This window comes from Grus americana, chromosome 2 (genome assembly GCF_028858705.1).
Source record: "Grus americana isolate bGruAme1 chromosome 2, bGruAme1.mat, whole genome shotgun sequence".
Classification (NCBI taxonomy): Eukaryota; Metazoa; Chordata; class Aves; order Gruiformes; family Gruidae; genus Grus; species Grus americana.
In genome coordinates this window covers 80,702,329-80,727,570 of record NC_072853.1, presented here as the reverse complement: position 1 = coordinate 80,727,570, position 25,242 = coordinate 80,702,329, and the positions used below count along the sequence as shown (strand labels likewise).

Sequence of the window (25,242 nt, the reverse complement as noted above, 5' to 3'; positions counted from 1 at the left end):
GAAATCAATTGTAGATATCAAATATATGAGCATTTTGTTAATGTGACTCCCTCTTTTTAAAAAAAAAAAATACAAAAAAGAGAATGATTGATGATCGCTACTGAAAAAGAAATTAACTTTGGTTGTTGCCTTGTAGCTCCCTCTGTTCTATCTGAGATGTCGTCATTGAAACGTTATTATTCAGAATTGAGAAATATTGGAGACCTACTGCCTAAGGCAGTGAGAAAGCAGAATGAAGGCTGTTTAATTGAAACTCCGAACAATAACGTTGACTATTCATGTGAAACAGAGGTGCATAATCAGAGGAACTGGGAGAAAGGGAATATATTCTTAGTCCTGGAACAAAGTAGAAGCTCTAGAAACAGTCATTGTATTTTATTATTTTTTTTTAATGGAGCATTATTTCTCACTGTATAGAGAAAGTAGGCTAATAGGCATGTATAGTGGAGCAAATTTCTGTTTGAGACTCCTGAGTAAGAAAAACACTTTGGTTCTTTTTCTTTGAAAGTATAAAGTAACAGGTCGTAGTGATGTACAGTATTTTCCATCTGTCCTCTAGACAGTGTGGCTGCTCGATACAACCTGGAGGTGACACCACACAGGCGCAGGAAATCCTGCAAGCATAGACAGCTTGTCAAGCAATAAACCATGTCTAAAGGTTCTCTTTCTAGAGGATGTGGGAGTGATCACACCCGTCACTATATTGTAATGTGAGTAAACTTACACAGCGAATAATGCACAGCCTCAATCTTAGATTACAAAGCAAACAAAGGCTGAAGCATCAGGATGAGCTCCCGCAAACTGAGAAGCATTAAGGCAGGTTGGGGCTGTGTCAGGAGAAACCCCCTGAAATTCTGAACAACCCTTCTCTGTGGTGGCACACAGATGTTTTACACGCAGGCGGCTTACTTTTCACTCCAAAAGGTGTTAGCTCATGGTGGCTGGTTCTCAGCATTTTCACCCCTATTCATTTAATGGGAAGGAAGGAAGGACACAACAACCGAGTACTGCGCCCCAGCGCGATGTGATGTACAGTATACAGTACATGATAAGACTTCTGCGTTTGTTAAGTTTTACCAAACTAAATTAGCCTTCTGTAACCTCCCAGAGACAGTGTCTTACAAAGAAAAAGGTAGTCTGCACTCAGCCATCTTGATACACAAGCTGGACCTTAATATTGTGGTTGTCATGGCAACAACACAGTATTTAAAACAAAAATGCATCTGCAGAATGTGCAAATACAATACATTTCACAATTAAAAAGGAATTAATAGAATTCCTAGTAAGAAAAAGAAGTACTTAGTTAAATCTATCAAATTTGGTACCATACAAGTACTTGCAATTTATGCAAGTCCCAAATGCCATATTACACAACACACACTAACGGGAACAGGTTTAGATACCACTGAAAATGAAACAAGTCTGTGTTATGAAAGCATGTAATGGAAATAGGATAGCAGTTTGTAAGCGATCTATAATTTTGCTCTGAAATATTGCAGTAGTATTGAAAAGTAGATGATTTGTCCATGTTAAATATTTGAAATTCATATTCAGTGACATCGTAGATGTGCAAAAAAAATTCACTCAATCAGAATGAATGTCTCAACTGCAAACAATTATGAAATTACAGCTTAGTGTAATTTTCAAGAATTTGAAATTTTCAGTTAAAGGAAAGAATGTCTAAGAGATGAATTCTTATTGGTTCTTAAGTAGTAACCTTGGGAATTTCCAACCAAATCCTTTTGGAAGTGATTACTCTTTACTAATCCATACTATTAAAGATAAGAGAATTTTTCTTTCCCTGGTGAAATCTGAGGTCCCCAAATTAAAGCAATGAGATGTAGCACATCCAGCATAACTATTTAAGTTATTATACTTAAGTGTTTAGTTTACTGTGCTATAGCTATCAGGACCCAGTTGCTGACTCTTGTAATTTTTTTTTGGTTGCATAAAATTGTTCAGACATTTGTTTTCTAATAAAATATTGCCGGCCAGAAAAGTATCTCTTCTACTAATATCAATACTTCACTGAGGCTTGACCTTTTTACATTAAGAATCTGAAAATAGAAGGAGAAAAAGAAAAAAAAAAAAAGAAGGGAAAAAAAAACCCCACCAAAAAACACCCTCAAACTAGAAGACTTTGGGGTTTATGATAACTACAAACAAACAGGAAACAAATTAGAGGAAATATTCACAGCCTAACAGAACAAGCTTCAAGAATCCTCTGTATTCTGTAACTTGTACTGACAAAAGCATCCAGGAGCCATTTAAAAACTTTCTGTTGTTTAAATATAAAACAGCGGACAATAACGTCAATCTGTTTCCATTGCAGGAATATCACAAGATATAATAAATTCTATATGATTCAAGTGGCAGATCTTAGCAGTCCTTTTCATGAGTGGGGACAGTGTGGGATCTGAATAAGATTGATTTACTGGAAGGAAAAAAGGAAGGGGGAAAAAAAACCAAAAAACACCCAAACCAAACCAAACCCCAACAAACCTCAAAGCAAAACTGAGATGATGCCAGCTGGACAATTTAATAAATTTTAATGCCAAGCTGTGTAAAATGAATACTATATTGGTCTAATTCAGAAGAAAGATAAATGACTATTTCAAAAAAGTAACTATCTCAAAAAATAATTGTACAAACTCTGACTGTACATATATTTTGATGTAATTCCATTAAACTGTTGAAGCTCTTGATGTCATGCAGGATAATTAAATATCTAATCATCTAAGCAGTTACACATAGTACATGGTATATAAACCCTAAATTTTCATAAATTAAGTCACAAAAATTATTTGGAAACAGGTGAAGCTATTGCAAATATATACATATTCTCTTCAACTATGAAAAAATTATGTGTGTATGAATGTGAGAGATTGACCTAGTATTTAAAATGTCACAGGGTAACATTTTCCCAAAAGTATCTCTCAGATAAAATGAGACCTTGGCTACACTACCCAGCTCTATGTCATTAGGTGATGTTCATATGTACTGGGAAAAAAAGGAAAGCACAGATAATTGTTAAGGGGAGATGTGCCACCTACCTCTGGATTACATCTGCCCTGCTCTAATTTTTTAGGTACGAGTGGGAAAGAAACAAAGCATCACAGTTATACCTCCCTGTAACACGAGTGACCCAGGAAACTGTGCTAACTGGCTTTAGATATAGTGAAATTCAAAGAGATTAGCCTGGGGTGATATAAGCAGCAAGGTCACTGGTAGCTTGCGGGACAATCTAGAAATCAACAAACAGTGAACAAACTAACCTCTCAGGAGAGGATACATCCACAAGCATCTGAAGCCGTGCAAAAAGCTAAGCCCAGGGTGGAACTGCCACACGTAGAGGCCAGGCCACCAGGACAAGCGCCTCAGCCAGCTGCAGGGAGCGTACTCCACCACCACGGCCATAATGCTCGTCACAGCTGGACCGGAGACCTTAAGCGGTGTGCATGTGTGTCTGTATGTGTTTAAATTGCTATTTGCTCACTATATCTGTCCCGCTTTTAGTAAATAAATGTTGGATTTTATGTTGCTGAGTGGTGTGGTTCTGTTTTTATGGCTACCTCACCCTAAATTCCACCATGATGTAAAGTTAGCCACATATGTGGTAAAGCCATAGTAGATCAGAGAATCGTGGGTATATGCTGTGCTCCTTCAGAATATGAGTTTTTCAACGTTCCTCAGAGTTTGTAGTCCTTAAGGCTCAAGGTCTTTTTTTATGTACTTACATACTTAACAAACGTCTATTTTTTTGCAGTTGATACTCGAAAACTTTGGTTGAGAAAAAATTACAAAATGGATTTTGCTGGTGTGACCTGAAGCCCCATATGTCATGATCAATCTGTTTTCTCTACAGATATCTGATAGGTTCCTGTCGTTGTTTAGCCCCAGCTGGCAGCTCAGCACCACGCGGCCGCTTGTTCACTCCTTCCCTCCACCGGTGGGATGGGGTGGAGTATCGGAAGAAAAAGGTAAAACTCATGGGTTGGGATAAGGACAGTTTACTAGGACAGCAAAGGGAGAGGGAAATAACAACAACAGTACTGATAAAAATATACAAAGTGGGTGATACACAACGCAATTTGCTCACTGCCTGGAACCCGATGCCCAGCCCTCCCCAGAGCATCGACCCCTCCTCCCCAGCCAGCTCCCCCTTTATATCCAGAGCATGATGCAATGGTATCAAATATCCCTTTGGCCAGTTTGGGTCAGCTATCCTGTCTGTGTCTCTTCCCAGCTTCTTGTGAAAATTAACTCTGTCCTAGCTGAAAACCAGGACAGTTCCATACCAGTATTGTATCTGTTAATATAAAACATTTTCAAGGCAGACATTGAAGGAAGACAAAACATTTGCTTTACAATGTTGTAATTAAGTGTTAGTCTCATGAGTTTTATTGGATTGTCTGAATCCATAAACCATTCACTACTTCTACTATCATTGCCTCTAATAACATTATGAACCTAAACCTTCTTATCCCGCTTTCCATTTGCTAAAATGTTCCATAATTACTGTTGATTCTTTCAATAATAGCATAGCCTAACTATTAAGCCAAAAGAAATTGACAATGGCAGTGTATTTAATCTATATGGAACAGGAGCTAATAAAGAAAAGAAATGTAGGGAAATTCTCTCATTCTATGTAATCTTTTCAGTGCCAACACAAAATTAGGATTGTGTAGTGAAATGAAAATGCACAGTCCAGAATCAGATAAAGATCCCTAGATTAAAAGTACATGAGGGCAAGCAACAGAGCAATACGCATTAAATATGACCTACAGTGGTCCCACAATATCTGTGAGAATAAAATAACAAAATGAGAGCTGGAATTCTGTCCTTGCGATACCTCCTACTGCTCACATGTTTCTAGCTGTCTCTGGCCACAATCTTTGAACCACTAGGAACAGGTAAAGGCGATCTTTCTAGACTATAAAAAAAAAGAGAAAAAAACAACACAAACCAAACAAAGAAACAAACAAACAAACAAAAACCACCAAAAAACCAACCTACAAAAAACAACCAATGAACCAAACAAAAAACATAAAAATGCTCTCTACTGGCACTTTCATAGTCTGCCTGAAAGTTCTGTATCTAGAAGCAATGCTCTATGCTTGAAGTTTTCACTTTCGAAAACAAATAGATAAATGTCTGGTTTGTGTGTGTGTGTGTGTTTCTTTTTGTAATGCTGAACTATGTTAAGAATGATTTAACTAGATATTCAGAAATTATTTGAAAAAATATCTGGTATCACATTAGCAATGAAAAACTCCATGAAATGTCAGAAACTAAATGCATGTCTAGAGAAGCTCCGGGTGCCAGTAAAATAGAGAACTAAGAATTCAAGCCATGGAATTATTATTCATGTAGAAATATATGGGTTTGTGTGAATCCAAAAAAGTGCAAGAAATATACATAAATAGCAAGATGTTATGAGGAAATTGTGGCTCTTAAAACATGCACACTGGGACCTATTCTTGTATAATATCATCAGTCGCAATTCTGAGCTTCACTGTCTTAGCAAGGTCATGTAGCATTTTGTCTTTTCAGCATCAGGTCACGACTAAAGTTATCTTTCAATGATGTACCAAAGCTCATGTTGGAAGACATTACTAATGTATCATCCTGGGACTGGGCCCTGCAGGGACAACAGTGCTGGGTATAGAATAAAGGAAGAGAAGAGTTTTATACTGAATTTTAGTATAGGCTTAACAATTATATTTATTGTTTTGCACTGGGAGGTGCTGGTTCTTTTTGAATCCCAACAAGAAAGCCACATACTAATATTCCAGAAAAGGTGATAGTAAGTTGTAAAATATTACATCCCTGATGATGGACACCTGGGATGGTACATCACACAGACCCCTCTGGTCAGAGAATGGCATGCTGAGCAAAATTCCCATTCACAGTAAGGTTTGCTGTTGTTGCAGTCTTTAGAGTTTTTTAGGATTTTCTTCAAGAGAATGTTTTTATGAAAACCTATTCCTTCACTTCAGAGTAAAGACAAGGACATGCCAGTGGCATCATCACTGATGCCAGTTGGTAACCAGCTATAGGATTTTCCATTATGGTTGTCTAGCTGAGTTTATCCTACACCAAAGGATATGTGTAGCACAGCACAGTCCTTGAGGCCAACTAATATGTGCAGTACACCACAGGCCTGCACCTCCTCAGGTCAACTGTTAGTGGAGCACTAACTCCTCAATAAACAATAGTCTCCCCGTCAGGACCACTACATTTATTAAGAATACTTGGGTAATATTTGGTGGCTAATTTACCTTTGTCTTAACTGACCTCCAAACAACAGCTCCGCTAGCAAGCTGGTAGCCCCAAAAGTGCCACTGAAACTGTATCAAACCTCTTGCTTACATTCTGTGAAAGGTATTCTAGGCAAAGGACTTGAGACCAACCGTTTTGTCTGAGATGCTGCAGTAGGGTATAAAAAGAGCTTAATGATAACATATAATGAATAGGGATACTACTACTGGTGAGTTTTAAAAGCTGTCTTGCACAACTAATTACCAAAACCAACTCCTCTGCTGCCTGCTGCATGGTATGATAACATGGTATGAACACATCTGAAACTTGGAAAAGAACATTTTGAAAAACCTCTTTTGCAAAATTTTCTTTTTGAATCTTTTTAGGGAAAATGTGTGTCAAAATTAGAATAATGAAACAATTCATGGCAACGTGTTGCAAGAAGTAACTTTTAAGACTTTCACTAGGATTGGACTTTTTTAAAAAAATAATTTTTAAGACTGGCAATCTTCTAAATCATTTTAATCTTGGTGATGCTGTTTCAGTGGAAAATGAGCATCTTTTTTTTTTTTTAGATCTCTAAATCTAATTTCCATCTGTGCTGCACACAAATGTATTTTCACCTTTGAAAGTTCAACTTCACCCACAAAATCATCCTTAAATTTAGTGACTTGTTTGTTACATATTATTACTTACAGAAAAATACTTCAAAGCCTTTGCTGGATGGTAGTGAATAAGGATATACTGAAAAAATCTCAGCTATGTAGCCCCCATTGTATGCTGGTGCCTGGGGTTATTCCTGCCCACATGCGGTACTTGGCATTTCCCTGCATTGAACTTAATGAGATTCCTCCCTGTCTAATTCTCCAATCTGTCAAGGTCCCTCTGAATGACAGTGAAACCCTCTGGTGTATCAGTCACTCCTCCCAGTTTTCCATAACCTGCAAACTTGCTGAGTATACACTCTGCTCCATCCTCTAGGTCATTCACAAAGATGTTAAAAGGTATTGGACTCTGTATCAGCCCCTGGAGCACATCACTAGTGACTGGCCTCCAGCTGGAGTCCAGCAGTTCAGCCAGTTTTCGGTCCATTCCCTGTTCATTCATCTAGCCGGCAGTTTGTCAATTTGTCTGACAGGATGTTTACAGGAGACAATGCCAAAAGCCTTACGCATTGCTGGAAGGACATCGATTAACTAGAATGAATCCACCAAAGGCCAACTTTTGTTGCAGGTGACATCAGCACATAACCTGTGAAGGGAGAGGCTGAGGGACCAGGTCTGGAGAAGAGTTCACGGAAACCTAACAGCAGCCTGCAAAGGTCTACAAATGGTAGTCAGGAAGATGGATCCTGGCTCTTCACAACAGTAAATGGTGGGAGGACAAGAGATGAGGAATGTGACTTGAAATGAGAAAAGTTTCACATTGGATAGAAGGAAAACCTTTTTCACTCTGAGAACAGTCAAGCAAAGGAACAGGTAGCCCAGGGGTTATGCAGTACCCATCCTTAAAGATTTTTACGACACAACTGGTAAAAGTCCCGAGCAACATGGTCTGACCTCACAGCTGACCCTGCTTTGGTCAGAAATTTGGACTAAAGACCTCCTGAGGTCTCTTCCAACATGAATTATCCTATGATCCTTTACAGTCACACAGTTATAAAATTCTAAGGCTATAGGTGATGTTCTTCATCTTTTGAGCATTGTGTTCTTGAATCCTCTGCAGCTTCTTCCTTCCGAGGCAAGTCACAGAGGCTGACATGCTGAAGTATGTTGCAAAACTACATTTCATTAGAAACAATATATTTTATTTTTCTTCTGTTTCGTTTAATCTGAAAATTAGATTAAATTTTCTTTCTAAAAGAAATGAAATACTTGTTACAGCTGACTGGAGGGAAGGAGAAGTAAATGGGAAAGTTCTGTGCCCATTAAAAGACAAAATTACCTAAAAGGTAACTTTAATAATATCCAAAGATATCATCATAAATTATCAGTTTTATTTATAGCTTTGGAAATGAAAAACAGTCATTTCTACCAAAGCTTCACTTCAATTAGTCTATTGAAATTAATGTGTTATTACATATAAATATATTGCATTTTTTATTTTTATTACTCTTTTTGCTTTAATCAGTGTCATCACTGAATAACTGTGCTTTCTAAAAAAGTTTTGAAAAATTTCAATTTCTTGTGCATCAGGTATAGTTTTATAAACTGTTATTAGTACTGTACTTTGAACAAAACAAATAGTTTAAAATTAATTAAGAAAATAATACTACTCTTAAAAGGAAAGTTAGTCCTTTTTATCATAAATTAGCTTAAATGTACAGAAGAATGTATTATGTTTAGTGGGAGCCTTCATCTTTATATCTAGTTTATGAGTGTGGGTTGAGTGGTTATGTTTTAAATGTTCCAGATGCCTAATCCAGGACAGCATCTATTTGCCTTCAATCTGAGTATTTTCACTGTCTTTGTTACGTAATGAAGGTGATCTTCTTGCTCAAGAAAATTCATACAGGTAAATTACAAAACTTCCTTGAGTTTTCCACCTTGAAAGAAGAGCCCAGATAAGAGGGAGCTTTTTACAGATTTCCTGAAATCTCCCAAAATTCTTGAAAAATAAATTTATGTAGCATCCTAAAAAAAAAGGTATGCTGTCCTCGGTCTGAACAGAACTCTAACTTGTGGAATATATGTAACCTTCTAACATGTCTACCTCACGCAGTAGGTCACTGGGTGCACTATCCGAAGAAAGGCCTTGTACAAAAGCCCAAGTTCAGAATTGTAATACTAGAAAAGAAAACTGCGTGAGGAGGAATGAGCTTTGCCTAGATTTCTCTTTGCAAAGTATTTTTCCGTTGTATTTTACCTTCTCTTGAGATGTCTTTGCTTGTTCGTGTGAGCACTAAATTCTCTCTGCAGAGAGGCCAAAAATTATATGCAGTGATAGCATAACAAGCTATGAAGACAGAACCAACTCAAAATGTCCTTTGGCTTGATGGCTAGTAATACTTAGATCTGAACTAATAACGATTCTTATATTAGATTGTCAGTTGTGCTACCAATAAAGTCTTGGCTATATTTATGGTCTATTTCTTTTCTATGCTTAAGATTTTGAGGGTGACACAGTTCATAAGTTGCTGAACCTCCACTGAGATGATGGGGTCATGCATATGTGTAACCTTGCTCCAAAACGTCAGAAAATATAAGCCACTCTTGAGTTAGGAATAGCTCTTGCCTAATTCTTAATTTTTAACTTTTTAACTAAATTAATTCTTAATTTAAAAAATCCTAGTCATGGTGTTCTTCTAGGACTTCTGCAACAGAAATTTGAGACTTCATGACTTTCTTCAGAAAAAAAATAGCACATAAATTGAGTGTGGGGAGGTTGTTTTTATGACTTCTTGAAACATGTTCTACTGCACAAAGATTCATTTCATCCACTTATTATATGATAAATAGATTAATATGGCTTTGTATTACTGCCTCTACACCTTGCTATTGCACTTTTGGTTGACTTGATAATAAATAGTAACAGCTGAGACAAATTGTATTCTCTGGAAAATACATAGTGTGTGTATTATAAGCTCTATGCATGCACTTTTATTGTATTTTCTAAAATTTCTTTAACTTTTGTCAAAATATTATTTCAGGTAAAACCTTATGCATAAAAGTTGTAAGCTGGTGTGAAGAATGGTTTTATCAGTGTTAAATGTTCTTACTGTACCAGGAGTATGCTTTTTCAGGGTTTGCAGTCACAATTTTTTATTTTTTAGTTTGTTTCTGAGGGGTTATAGGGCTGCATTTGGTTTGAGAGTTTACACAACACTTTCTGTTGCTTAACAGACAATTTAACTATACGATGGTGTTTATACAGATAAAAAATCTGTTCTCAAAACTACTTGCAAAGACCTCTGCATAGATTTTTGGTTACATGACGTGGTTTCTTAAACTTTTAAGAAAATTTCCTAAAACCCTACTTGCAACATAGAAACCTGAGTCCTGTGTTTAAGTAATACTTCAGAAATATTTTAGGAAATTCTACAGTTTCCAATTTAATTGATAGTTTGCAAAAATCTGCCAGACAACAGAGCTGCGATGCTTTGGTGAGAGCCATAACTATGGCTAAGTATTGATTTATTTGAAATGTAATATAAGAGAGAGAAACAGTGTTTTATTGCTAATACGTCTGACAGTCTCAAGTGTTCAAGTTTATCACCCTGAAAAGTGATTTTTTTTTTTTTAAATGTCATTCATTTAGCATTTGTAGATTATGTCAGGGCAAGGCTTTTTGTATGAATTAATTCTTCTATCCATATTGGCTAATATAACTGAGAACAATTATTTTTAAAATAAGGAAGGCAACAAAATTTTTGGGATAGGGATTTTTTAATTTTAACTATAAATTATTCCCAAAGCAGAAATTGCATTGTTTTAAGTCATGAAAACAGCTATCTTGCAACTGAAGTTCTCCAGCTTCACCAAAAATCTATCCTGTAGTCTGGTTGTGTTCTTATTTTTCTTTTTAAACTCTTACAGAATGATTACTATTTACGTTTTCCATAATGGAGCTTGGGGATAATTTGGTCGTCTTTTTCTTTATCTATTTTAAAGACATTTTTCCAAAGTTAAAAGCATTTTTCCAGGTGAGACTTCATCAGGCCCAAAGTGGGAGAAGGATATTCATATCTAGCACTGTTTTATCTTCGCGCTTTAATATTCCAAGGTTTTTTTGTCCTGAGTGACTCTGGAGCTTATGATTCCTGACTATGTGTGGAACCTTACATTTGTCCCCACATAGTTTGAGCTGCTTTTTTGGAACAGTTCTCCAGCGCTTTCTGTCCTGCCTTTCTGAACTGTGGTTCTGTCCTTGGGGAAGGGGATGATGTGTTGAGCTGTAGAAGCCTGTTTTTTGGGGTTTTTTTTTAAAGCAGAAAAGCAGTTTCTGGGTACTAAATTTAATAGAACAGATCTATTATAAATCTAGTCTATGATTTATAGCCTGAAAGAATAAACATTTAATAATTTAAGCATCAGTACATGACTCCCTAGTTAGGAACTTATTCACAGGCTAGTCCCAGTTTACTTCTAATCATAGAAACATAGAATATCAGGTTGGAAGGGACCTCAAGGATCTTCTTGTCCAAACTTTCTTGGCAAAAGCTCCATTTAGGCAAAAGCACCGTCTAGATAAGATGTTCCAGCACCCCGACCAACTGAATCTTAAAAATGCCCAGTGTTGGGGAATTCACCGCTTCCCTGGGGAGATTATTCCAATGGCCGATTGTTCTCATTGGGAAAAATTTTCCTCTAGAGTCCAGTCAGAATCTCCTCAGGAGCTACGTGCACCCGTTACCCCTCGTCTTTTCCATGTGACTCCTTGTAAAAAGGGAGTCTCCGTCGTCTTTGTAGCCAGTCTTTAAGTTCTGAACGTGGTGATGAGGTCACCCCTAGGCCCTCTTCTCAAAGCTAAACAAACCCAGTTCTCTAAGACCTTCCTCGTATGGCAGGCTTCCCAGTCCTTTGATCATCCTGGTGGCCCTCCTCTGGACCCTTTCCAGCCTGTCAACATCTTTTTTGTTTGTCATTTGTGAATACTTCCTAAATAATATGAATAAATACTTCACACACATACTTATCATGTTCAAATTGGGGTTTTTTTTGTTTTGTTTTTTTTTTAAATCTTCAGATTTGGGACACCTAAAAGCTGGGGCATTTTTATTTCTGATCTATATTTAGGTGACAGAAAAAAATTAAACCAAAATATAAGGGCATCTGGTCAGCAATGAATCTTCACCTGGCTCTTATGCTGATCATTTTCCTGTATAGCAAGCAGTGTATGACAGTGCTCACACACAAAACTGACTTGTGTGTTTTACCGACTTTATCTTATGTGGTGGTATACTTGATAAATACTTATTATTTCATTGTTTGATTGACAACATATATATATATAAAACTTGGCTATATTAACTTGTTAAAAGCATTCATTCTGTGTAGCATAAAATAGTTCTCAGATGTTCATTAAAGAAGGACAGAGGCAATACAATTGTTGACCTCTTTTGCTTTGCCTAGGGATGTTTTTGACATGTTGCTGTCTAAATACTAGTATTCTTCAAGAACTACAGTGACTATTGGGTCTCCAAACCCTGAGAACTTCCTAAAGTGACAGTATTTTTATTTTCATTGAACTTCTGTCACATCCTATTGTGAAAGTTAACTGTGATTACTGCCTTTCAGGGGAATTACACAAGTGAGAACCTACTTAATTCATTGTGCTGTTTTCTTGCTAACATTTGTGCATCTGAGTGCTGAATTGAGTACAGCTGTATCAAAGCTAGAGTGAAGAAAATGGATTTCTGGAAGACACAGTTGCACAGACAGAAATAATGATACCTTTTTACCTGAAGAAAATGAACCAAATGTGAAATATTTACTTGTGAACTTTAAAAGTTCCAGATGACCAAAGGATATTTACAGTAAATATAAATAATTCAGTGGTTGAAACTAAGGCAAGAAAAATACTGAATTGCCTGTGTAGTATTTAAGTAAGGTAATTTTTTACATAGCCTTGCAACAACATCTTTTTTCTTTCCTTGTGAGAATAACCATGAGAAATGCAACATAATAATTTGGAGAAATATTGTCTTTAAATATATGACTCAGTTACTCTGATAATATGGCACTACAGTGGAATGGCATGATAGGGAAATTAGTGAAGTAAAACTCAATCCAGGGTATTTATTTACAAAGTCTTTAAGCAAGTGGATTTTATGTATTCACACACTCTTGCTCACATACTCTGGCTAGGATCACTTACGTGCAGTATGAAAAGCACGACATCAGTTCTTCTTGACTGGAGGTGACAAAAAGGTTTCTGGACAATTCTTAGGTGTCACCAGATGTTACGCCTGAGAATCTTGCTGATTTCTGCTCTCATAAATCTTTGGCTAAGATGATGCGTATTGTATGTTTTTCCTCATTTGTGGATACATGGTTGATATACGTTTCCATAGTCTGTGCTTCTTTTGAGCAAACAGAAGATAATTATATATACTATATGTGGCAAACTAGTTGCCATCTTCCTGGTGTGAGGGTAACGCTCTTCAGCTGGGAAACCATCTGTGCTGTGACCTTTTCAGAGTGCAGGCCTTTTCATCTTGACATAAGCAACATCTTACTCAGTGCTACCCATGACAACAATGCCTGGGGAAGGATGGCCTTTCATTCCCAATGCAGACCACGTTTTTAAGCCTTTTTCTGCTGTTCCTGCTGATGGTTACACACATGTACTTCATTCATTCTGCATCCATACAAACCTTACTATTTCTGTTATAAAATTGTGCAACATAAATATGCAAGTATTTACATTATCTGAGGACTTGTTGCCATAAAACTTCAGAAGAAACTAGAAGTCTATGTCTGCAGTTTCAGTCATTTGTATTTGATGGTATCTATTAGCCTATCCTAAGGGCTCATCAAAATCTAAGTTTGAATAACGTTATACAGGAAGAAGACTATTAAGAGTGGGCATATTTGTGAAGAACAAGAGATATCTTCAGCTTGAGGCTTCAGTTAGAACTTCCTTGAGTCTTCTCAGTGCTTACAGATGCTCTGTGCCATCAAAGTAGATTAGCAATGCTCTAAGGAAAGGGGGACCATAAGAAACACATTGACCTGTTAAGAAAGGCATAGACCTGTTGGAGTGGGTCCAGAGGAGGGCCACAAAAATGATCAGAGGGCTGGAGCACCTCTCCTATGAGGACAGGCTGAGAGAGTTGGGGTTGTTCAGCCTGGAGAAGAGAAGGCTCTGGGGACACCTTATTGCAGCCTTTCGATACTTAAAAGGGTCTTATAAGAAAGATGAGGACAGACTTTTTAATAGGTCCTGTAGTGATAGGACAAGAGTTAATAGTTTTGCTATAATTTCACAGTTTAAAGTAACAAAATACATGGTTTGGATAATATTGTATAATATATGCATTCTGGTTATTCATTCTGATTCTCTTATTAATGTTTTATATGCATTTCCACTGGTAAAATCATTATTATAATCTTTAGGACCTGGAAAATATACTCCTACCCTTTAATTTGGCAAAACACGTTCACTTAAGTTTCTATCATTTGCATTGTATTTCATTTGACTGTTCACAGGAGGCCAGCAGTACCAAGCCACTGAGCATCTTAATAGGAAGGTTAATTTTTACTTGCTTTTACGTATTTATTTATATATGTATATATGAATATGTTATAGATCTTGGCAATTCAACACAGTTCAGCAATGACAGCAATACTTATTTTACAGCTTTGCAAAATCATGTAATCTCTATAGTGTAATGTGATGTAACTTTACATATATTCATAGGATTAATTATAGGTACCACAACAGAGATCAGTCTTGCTGTGCTGATCCCCTAATTGACAGCTAAAGTTAACTATTCGAATAATCCTAAAATCTAAGAGTCATAATTATTGACAGTCTGCTGAGAAAGGTGTGGGGTGGGCTGGTATGTTGGTTCGGGCTGTTTTTTTCAGGGAGGCTTCTCATGGTGGCTGCTGCATGGTGGCCAAGTACTTTCTCGCTGTCAACACACCATCTAATCGGATTATCTTCATAGTGAAATCATATGGCAGTTGAAATGTGAAGAGAGGAAGAAAGTTGCTACAAGAAGATAAACGTTTACACTGTCTTTTTGGCAATGTTTCTAGGCCTGGAATTAGCTCTTTCATTGAATTTAGCTAACTTCACTAACATATTTGGAGAATCTCCTAGAAATGATATATATTAAAACTCTTTCACTATTCCCCCAAACCAACATACCAAGCCCTCAGAAAAAACCTTCAGTCATTAACTTATGTGGAGACTTTAATATTCAAGTCTGAATATGATTTGGCTGCAGGGAAATCTAAGAAAGGAAATGAAATGAGTTGATTTACAAGGTTTTTGAAGCACTGCAGCCAAAATTACTCTTTACCTTCTAGATTTAATAGAGTGTAATAGAATGCATGACAAACCCAAAAATCCATGGTTGATAAGTTGCTCATGGTGTCTAGGCTGACTCACAGATAATCTATAATACAAATTTACTCAAGATTTTACACCAAATGAAACATGGGAGAACTCTTTTTTTGACTGTAAATTTTGAGCAAAACCATACTTTCTTCAATAAACCTTGGTTAAGCAAACCTTGAGGAACCATTCAAAACTCTTTATGTGAGTTTTGTTTATGTGAGCAAACACATTGACGTGGCTATTCACTGCTGCATCCAATTAATGAAAATTTAGCACATAAATGTTGCTGTCAGAATCCTGCTACTATTAATGGCATTTCTCTGCAGGGCAGGAAACTGATGTGCTGTTGTCTTCCAGACAGACTGTCAATGTTGACCACGTTTCTGTCTTTGACATTAAAAACATTCTATAATTCAGGGCTGCTAGAAATTGGACGCGTTTGGCTGAGATCAGAAGAAATTATTTGAGACCTTGGTTAAAAGCATTGTAGTATGGAAAAAGGCCCTTGTAAGCAAGCAGGCACCGCCCCTGCAGCAAGTAATGAAGCAGGGAGCTAGGATGGTTTCACTTAAACTCAGGACTGCTGTAAAGACTTTGGGCAGACAGTCAATGGATAAAACTTGGCAGGAAGTGACTTGGCAAGGAGTCAGGAATTATAGGACTGAATGTCAAACCTGGTACTGCAGGACCAATTTTTCGGGGAATGTAGCTTCAAGGTGAATTTGAGAAACATTAGAATGAGCTTCTGAAAAGAAGATAACCTGACAGTAAAATTATAAAGCTATACTGATCAGGGGAAGAATCAGTAAATCGAGAGTGCACTAGACTTGTGATTACCATATCAGATACGAATGAGATGAAGAACTGGCAACATTTGCTTGGAATTTCTTGTTGCTATAAATGACCGAAGGGTTTCAGTCAGGTAGCCTCAGTGCAGGAACGTGTTGAGTTGAGGAAGAGATTGGCAGACATATCATAGAGTCTGCATGAGATGCCAGTTCCCATCTCATCCTCCACCTGCATCAATACTCTTTGTACTCACATGTAATCCTGCTCTATATACCTTACTTTTGCCTCTTCCCTTTAAATTATTCAGTCTTTCTACTTTTGAAAAAAATCGGCCAACTCTTTCAAAGAGCAGATGAACAAACTAACATTGTTCTATCCTTCTGCAACAGCAGCTGCAACAGAGGTTCTGACTGGACCTTTTTGGAATAATCTACTCATAATTCTAATAATAATAAACCCAGGAATACTTTTTTTTTTCCCCTCACAGTTTGTTTTGGATTTCTTTTTTGTATGATTATACATATAATGTAAGCAGCAGTAAGAGGATTTTAACTTAACATTGCGATAAGCTAAATGGCAGTATTATCAAATTTGAAATGTGATTAAATCTTGAAATCTCTTTTTAAAAATATCAACCAGGATGTTATGGATGTGTGCTGAGTTACAAATAAATACCACATAAATCTACCCTGAGCTGATTAATATTGTTTTTTATAATACAGCTACCACAGAACTCTGTTAAGATTTGGAATTTGCAGCCTTTCATTGACTATTTTTCTAAAGCTTCTTTTTCCTCCATGAGCACAAGTCATTATTAACACAATCTAAAGAAAACATACCTGCTGTATTTGCCTAGCCAGATAAATGTGAATTGAAATGAGTCTTATTTAAAATATTTGTGTTATAAACACAAGAAAAATAATGTAAATGCAACAATTCAATTAAAAGTTTTCAAATAATTTATACGTAGGAGGTACCACTGAATTCTACCACTGAAGAGTTCCTAAACTAGCTACCTTTAAAATCAAATGAAATGTCATTTGTATATTTTCAAAGCCTAAAACCATGAAGCTTTTATTTTCCACCTTCTTTGTCATTTACAATAGTTTCACGGATTCCTTGAAATAGATGAGCAGTACTTTACAAATACAACTTTTAACATTTTAATAGATTTAGTCCTTCATAACCATTAAATACAGTAGTTCTCCATCCAGGTGATTACCGTGATCTGGAACTAACCTTGTGATTCTCTTATTTTTTACATTACAGATTGTGATCAGACAGTAACCAGCATGATCTTTCAGAATTGAATTGCTAGACTGGAATGACTTAAAGACATTATGTTATCATCTCTTGATAAATAAGTCCCTGCCAACTAAGTCATCTGTGTATAACTTATGTCTGCCCTCACTGACGTAAAATGCACAATTTTACTCTTCTTTCATTAAGTTTCAGCACAATTGCATAACCTCCCAAAGAGGGCAAGCTAATATGACATACATGGATATTTACCAAGAGTACAATATCGCAGGTGACATCCACTACTTTGTGAAGCCTCTTTGATTGAGATGTACCTAAGGGAATAGCTGAAATTTGTGGCTGATAAAAAAAACCCACTTCATTGGCTTCATAAGACAAAAGTGTAAAGCAAATTATTTCCCAATTTAGACCAATTCCTAAATATCCTTTCTTTGGTTTTAAATGAGAATTTTTTTAAAAAAAGAATATAATTTTTCAGCAATATTAAATTAAATATTTGCAAGGGTTTATTTTTAGAATGGCTAGAACATTATTGATTTGATATTAGACTTGTAATAGCAAGAGAAGAGATTAAAATTAAAGCTATGAAATGAAAAGGGTATAGTTAAGAATATAGGATATTTTTTGAGTAACAGTTTCATCCATATACTTTTTTGGTTTTCAGATTTGTTATAATTTCTATATTTGCTATTTCTTATATTTTGTTGTACCATACTTTATCGCATCAAGGCCTTTTATGTTTCTCACTCTGCTCCCCTAGGCAAGTAGATTGGGGGTGAACAAGTGTCTGGGAGGGCGCACAGCCAGGAGAGCTGGTCCCAACTGACCAAAGGGATATCCTACACCATGTGATGTTTAATTGCAGCTTACCAGTACCTGAAGGGGCCTACAGGAAACATGATGAGGGACTGTTTATCAGGGAGTGTAGTGACAGGACAAGGGGTAATGGGTTTAAGCTGAAGGAGGGTCGATTTAGATTAGATGTTAGAAAGAAATTCTTCACTGTGAGAGTGGTGAGGCACTGGGACAGGTTGCCCAGAGAAGTTGTGGATGCCCCATCCCTGGCAGTGTTCAAGGCCAGGCTGGATGAGGCTTTGGGCAACGTGGTCTAGTGGAGGGTGTCCCTGCCCATGGCAGGGGGGTTGGAACTAGATGGTCTTTGAGGTGCCTTCCAACCCAAACCATTCTGTGATTCTATGATTCTATGCTTAGCAATAGAAGTTTGGAAAAGAAAGATGCAGCAGGGGAACATTTGGAGCGATGGCATTTGTCTTCCCATTTAACTACATGATGGAGCCCTGTTTTCCTGGAAATGTCTAAACACCTGCCTGCCCATGGGAAATGGTGAATGAATTCCTTGTTTTGCTTTGCTTGTGTGTGCAGCTTTTGCTTTATCTCAACCCAGGAGTTTTCTTGCCTTTGCCTTTCCAATTCTCTTCCCCATCCTACCAGAGAGGAGTGAGCAAGGGGCTGTGAGAGGCTCAGCTGTCTTCCAGGGCTAAACGACAACAATTCAATTCCAGAGGATAAAAAATTAGTACCTCAGGTTCTCAAAAATGAGTTTGGCAGAGCTATTTGCATCATATTTCTAGCTATTACTGATTCTTGCAGAGTTGGCCATCACTCACTCGTTATCGGATAACGTCGGGATTTTTAAAAATGTTCTAATATTTGAGTAGTGTTCAATGTAGTTTAATGTTTATGCAGGCTTGTTAGGAAATATAAAATTAGCAGGATTCTAAAATGCGAACTGTAAGAATAAAGCATTTCTGTAAATATTTGCAAATGCGGGTGTATCTGCAACTATGGGCACCAACCCCAGCAGCTTGAAATGTGGCTAAAAATTACTTGTTCTGTTTGCCCACTATTTCATTCCTTCAGAAGTAATGTCAAATATCTTTCTAAAAAATTCTTTAATTCTGCCAGTATCACCTCTTAAGGGGAAAAAACAAAACAAACAAACAAAAAAAAACCAAACAAAAAACCCACCAAACAACCAAAACAACCAAGCCATAGTAGTTTCTCAAAGCATTTGAAACACTGTTACAGCTACAGAAATTTCAAATATGAATTAAAAAAAGAATAGATTATGACCTCATTAACTATCCCATGGCCATCTGCAAAGATCCTGGGAAAAAAAAATGTAGTGATTTAAAATGTGTATAAGATTGCTCTAACAACTTAAGCTTAAACGAACCTCCATATTCTCATGAGTTGGTCGTCTTTGGGATTTATTCTAATTGCTTTTTATCAATACATTTTTCTTTCATTCCTGTTATAATTCACAAAGGATATCCCACTCATTAATGAGAATTAGCAAGGCATTATTAAGATCAAATGCCCTTTTTCTTTTTTGCCCTTTTGCTCAAGGGCAACTACTACATATCTTTCTGATATCCTGGGTAGGAGTAAAAGTAATTTATTTCATGGTAAATTATTCTTCAGCGCCAGAATCCCAATGTCATGTGGGGCATGCAGTGACAATCCTGTTCATAATATTACCAAGAGCATTTAACAGCGCTCTTTTACTGAAGGATTTCTGTCCTGAAGGTTGAAATGTTTCATTGCTGGAAGCAGCACCGCAGCTGGTGTATGAGATGAGCGAGATAACCCTGCTCTCTGTCCTAAAGGCAATTAAATACAGCCCTGAAGGGCACAGCTAACTGAAAGTGGATTTTTGTTTTGTATGTACAAATTCTGTCAAGACCAACAGGTGTTAATTCTGCATTACCAAGAGCACTACTGGGAACGTAGCTTAGTGCGTTAAATCTACTACTACTTTCAAGCAGCAAAGAAGATTCTGCTGTTTTTTTCACCCTTGCTAGACTTTACTGCTTTCATTTTCTCATACTATAAAAGAGTATTGAGGACTATAGTACAGAAAGAGTTCTTGGTTTAGACATAAATTCAAATGAAAAGAATTTATATACATTCACAAAACCAAAGATCATTGTTTCTAGAAATTGTTTTAGCTGATACTAAATAGTTATTTGATAGTGCTTAATCCAGTATGTTTTGTCTTAACAGCTTCCAAAGAAGTTTAACTATGAGGCTTCCATTTTTCGGGTTTTGTTTGTCGGGTTTTTATACTTTTAGTCCATCTAGTCATTTTCTCAGCAGTTACCTGGTACCAACCCACAGTAGCCTTCCAAGGGGCTGAATTCATCTGGCTTTCTGCTATGTGCATGAACATATGCAATCTGCATACAAGTCCAATAGATTTGTTCCAGCCCAACTTAAATATCACTCTTTTAAGCAGTTTGGGACCTTCACTTTTTCTGCACACCAACCATCAAAACATCACGTTAAGAGCAGAACATACTCTGCCGATCTCTTTTATATGCTTTTATTTTCCTGTCATCGAATTTAAGCAGGGCATTACACAGTATTTACTATTCAGTCTGGAATCACTTCACACAGTCATCTATTTTTGAATTTACAGGTATACCTTTCTTTTCGGTGGTTCATTAGGCTCTATCTGCCATTAAGTTATCAATGCCTCACATGTTGCCATTTCAATTAAAATGATTTGCTAATATGACTTCATTTTTAATATAGACAGTGAATTTCTATTAAGTATAGAGTGGCCTTACTGATGAGGGCTTAGGTATGCAGAACTAAACTAGCCAATTGAGTCAGTCAAAAACTAGAACACAGAAATTTGCGTTGAGGCTATTGACATGCCCACACAACTGGCTTCTTAAAAGACCTTCTTATCTGAAAGTTGGAATTCTCTGGAAAGAGTGAAGTGATGTTTCCCTCTAAAAAGAACTGAGTGCCTAAATATGGTGGTGGTCTTATGGTTTTCAAGGTGTACTTAACGGAGTAAAGTGCTCATTTTTTTGTGGAATTTTACTATGTAAATTGGATGTCTAACTCCCTGAGGCACTCTTACAAATAAAGGATTTCAAATAATTGTCATACTCCTTAAGTGTTGTATTTATTTGTAATCGTGATGGTGAAACTGCACTTGCAAAGTCTTATGCCAGCTTTGAATGTTTAATACAAAAGGCGCACAAGGAGTGAAAGGAAGTGATATGGAGAAATCCTCTGTAGGCTCTGAAACAGTTCATTGGTTTCTCTAATTGCATCTTATCTCCCACTGCATCACACTTAGTTAAAACAGCAAGAGAGAGATCAAAAAGGTAATACAGATGAGATACTGCTCTCTCAGAAGTTCAGGAATTTTTCAGTCCAATTAAAGCTAGGGTGTCTAGAAAAAGGCAAGGAGGAGAAGTAAACAGTGCTGTCATGACAAAAAAAACTTTACTAGATAGTAATAAAGTGCTTTGGATTATGCTGAAAGATAGAGAAAGAAGGCCTTACAGTGTATCAAGCATGAGGATATTAGCTTTTTAAATAATACAGCCATCCTGGTCTTCTATCTTGTTTCCAAGGGGAATGAAAATATGAACAGCAGCCAAAAAAAAATGAATTTTATTAAAGTTGCTTGTTGTCCTGTCTTGTTGCATCACTAATTCCCAGTTTTTTTGTTGTTGTACCAAGAAACCTATTATTAATTAACTATATTTCGAGGAGACACTGCTTTTCAACAGATGACTCAGAAGCCTGGGCAATCCTACTTAATTCCTGCTGCTCTTACGAAAACTCTCATCTAATGTCATCAAACACTCTCCCTGCTCCAGCAAAATAAGTGTCCCCTGAGACTGCTCATTTTCTCCACTCCCAAAAATATTTCTTATGTCTCAAAATGAGAATTCTGATGTAGAGGACAAAGGCCCTTGTCACCCACAACAGCCTTCTGGTATCCAGGCATCACGCTCTGAAAACTGTTACTCTAGGGCATGAAATGTTTGGGAGGAAACTCAAGTGATCATGCTCCGATCAGGTAGAACAAAAATACAAAGTTACAATATTTAACAGTGTTTCTGAACATATCTTAAGGGTAATAGGCAGTAACAATCAGTAAATCACATGCTGAGGATCCCACCTTGTTCCCAGTGTTGAATTTTTGTTTTCATTTACATCCTTTGTCCCTGCAAAGTGCTGACCTGTCTAACAGATAACACCTTGCCCTAACCCATACCTTGGAATCACCAAATCTGTTGGGTTTTTGTGTTGCATCTGCCCTTTAATCTTTATATCCAAATATTTGAACTATGGTTTGGTTTGGTGTGGTTTGGTTTTGAAAGGTAGGAAAAATTACTACCTAGACTGAAACTATTGACAATGTATCCTAAATTTTGTTTACTGTTAAAACCTGTCTGCTAGAATTCACCATCATTTCATATCAAAAAGTTTATTTCTTATAAATGAAATATGTTTACTAGTGTGTTATTTCTTGTTTAAAAAATGGACAATATTGATTTCCCTGGCTGTTACTTATAAGAAAATGCAGATATTTCTATCGTGGGAAACTACAAAATGTAGTGTGTTATGTGGTGCAATATCCAGGGTAACATCAACTTTGAAATTTTGAAGCTGAATGTTTTTTTGACCAAATTAACTGTATCCTCTGAGGTAAAAAAAAATCTTCTGTATCCTTAAGACAGAGTACTTTTCACTGTACACAGAAGTTTGGAAATCACACTTTTCACACAGTGATTTTAAAGGATCTGTATAAAGGAAACCAATTGTTTAGTATGATTATCCAGTATGTCTTCTGATCCAATAAACAGAGTGTATCAAATTAAGATAGCAGACAACAGTTTCAAAACAAGTTAGTGGTTGCTTTTCCTAAAATGGGATGTTTGAAGAGCAGAATTGTGTCAATGGACAAAATCAGCTGGACTGATGATACAAGAGGAATATATCAAGCATTATTAAGTATTAAAACATCAGCTTTGACTTCTCAGTCATGATCCCCCGTTAAATTCTTATTCCATTTTGAAATAATTACTCCCATTAATACACTTTAACGTTTTTGGAGACTATTGTTTCTGTCTTGGCTACTCCATTGTCAGAAGGGGTGATTTCAAATACTTGTCTTCCTGCTGCCAGAGAGCGCTGTGGGAGCTTTATGTTACCTCCCATCTTGTACCGGTTCGGTGTGCCTGAGAACAACAAAGACACTGCAGTTGCAGGGACTTTGGAAGTCCTACTAAAGCTGAGAGACAAGTCTTCAAGATATTCTTAACCTGATTAATAATTACTCTGCAATAGCCTAGAGTGGCATATGCTTATACTACTCCAATCATGTATCAGACATACCTACATCATTATGACGGCAAACTTAGGTTGTTAAGTTCTTCTCTATTCAGTCCAGTTCAGGCTTTTTAGCAGAACCATGCATAAAGAGGCTACACAGAAACTTCTTTTGACTTTGTCAGCTGGGAAGGAGTGAGAACTCTGCATCATTTCCAGTATTTCCAATAAGAAGATGCAATTTCAGTTCTCAAGATATCTTAGCGAGCATCTGTCAGGGTTTGAGAATACCAGTTGTCACAGAGCAGTGAGGCATATGGTTCATAAGACAGTGTGTTGATGTGCTGTGAAGAGCATCCTCTTGGGCACAGGAAGTAATGTCTCCCACCCTCGCTCGGTGCTGCTGTTAATTGCAGTCATGGCTGGGAAGGAAGGGCACTGGCAGATACCTCTGCTCAGGTGCTTTATCTGACACTCACTGTGGTACCTTGGGACAATGTGGAAATGGCGAAAAGTGGAATAATCCTATAATAAAATCGGATGTAGTAGATTATGTTCATATTGATGATAAAGCTATAGAAAATTAATTTAATAAATATTTCATGATAATGTGAAGAAAGCTTATGAGCTTCAGATATCAGTATAAAAGTCATGAGAAAACAGACTGTGAAAAGAGAAAAGGACACAAGCAAAGGAAATTTACAGAAAAGGACAAATTTGTGGTTGTGCTGTCACTTTATATGTTTCCATAGCAAACGTTAGCTGGTAATATGGATATCTAGTGTCCTTCTGAATGTGTATGAAGGTACCATATTCTAAATCTCTGACCCAAGCATGATGGTTTTTTAGAGCTATAAGCATTCTTTACTCTGTGTGTTAAACGTTATGTACCAGTATTTTCTGCTGTACTGACATTGAAACGTAAAGTTAGTTGCAACAGAACCTGACTGTTAGGCCCACCCAGCCTGGCACCTTTTCCCTTAAGACGTCCCAATCCATTTACCAGAACTTTATAAAAAAATTAACAGGGAAAAAAAAAAAATCTACCAAACTAAATAAAGCATTCAGTAACTGAGAAAAGTTTTGGGTTTGCACCCATAAGGTTTGTCGAGGTGTGTCACAAACTGGTAAGACAGTATCCACTCTAATATTGTTAAGAGGGCTTCTTGCTTTTCTTATCCAGGGATAATAGTTCATAGCTTTTAAATATTTCCTCAGCATAAGAATGTCCAGTATTCAAATTAAAGATATTAACATCAATCTGTGTTTTTATAGTAAACCACATATATGCAGAAACATTACTGAAAACAAAGCATAGACTCTTTACAGGTTGACCCCCAGAGAAACTGTGCGAATTAACAATATTTGTTTTGTTACTGGTTTTAGAAATTACTCCAACTAGAGGCTGCTGACTAAGCATGATAGTGGCATATATATTTCTATCTGAAAATAAGAAAAGCAAAATATCCCTTGAGTTTCTCCTTTAAAGAAATCATTTCTAATCATTATCTCTATAATAAGTGCTTTATAATTTAATGTCACTTCAAACAACTTGGTCTGCTCTCTGTGTATCACTTTAGCATAGCTGGATTTCAAACAAATGACTAGATTTGTATAGGTAGAGAAGAATTTAGCTAACTGTGGAGACACACCTTTCCTGGTGGGCTTCTGCATGGTGTGTGCAGGAGAAGGAAGGAATGCCTACCAGAGCCCTCTCAAACTCCTTCAACAGATGCTTCTCTAGGGATTCAGTTCCTCATTCCTCTGCTCGTGTTATTAGCTTCCAATTTCCTGACGGTCAGTCTCCTGACTGTAGTT

General features: G+C 36.8%; 1 long non-coding RNA gene across 1 annotated transcript in view; it reads left to right on the top strand.

Moving 5' to 3' along the window:
- LOC129203602 (uncharacterized) overlaps positions 1-9,983 on the top strand; it is a 97,200-nt gene extending 87,217 nt beyond the window's left edge. The window contains exons 3-4 of the long non-coding RNA XR_008576090.1: positions 3,866-3,980; positions 7,495-9,983. This is a non-coding gene — a long non-coding RNA (uncharacterized LOC129203602). The remainder of the gene's footprint in view (positions 1-3,865; positions 3,981-7,494) is intronic.
- Positions 9,984-25,242: the final 15,259 nt, after the last annotated feature.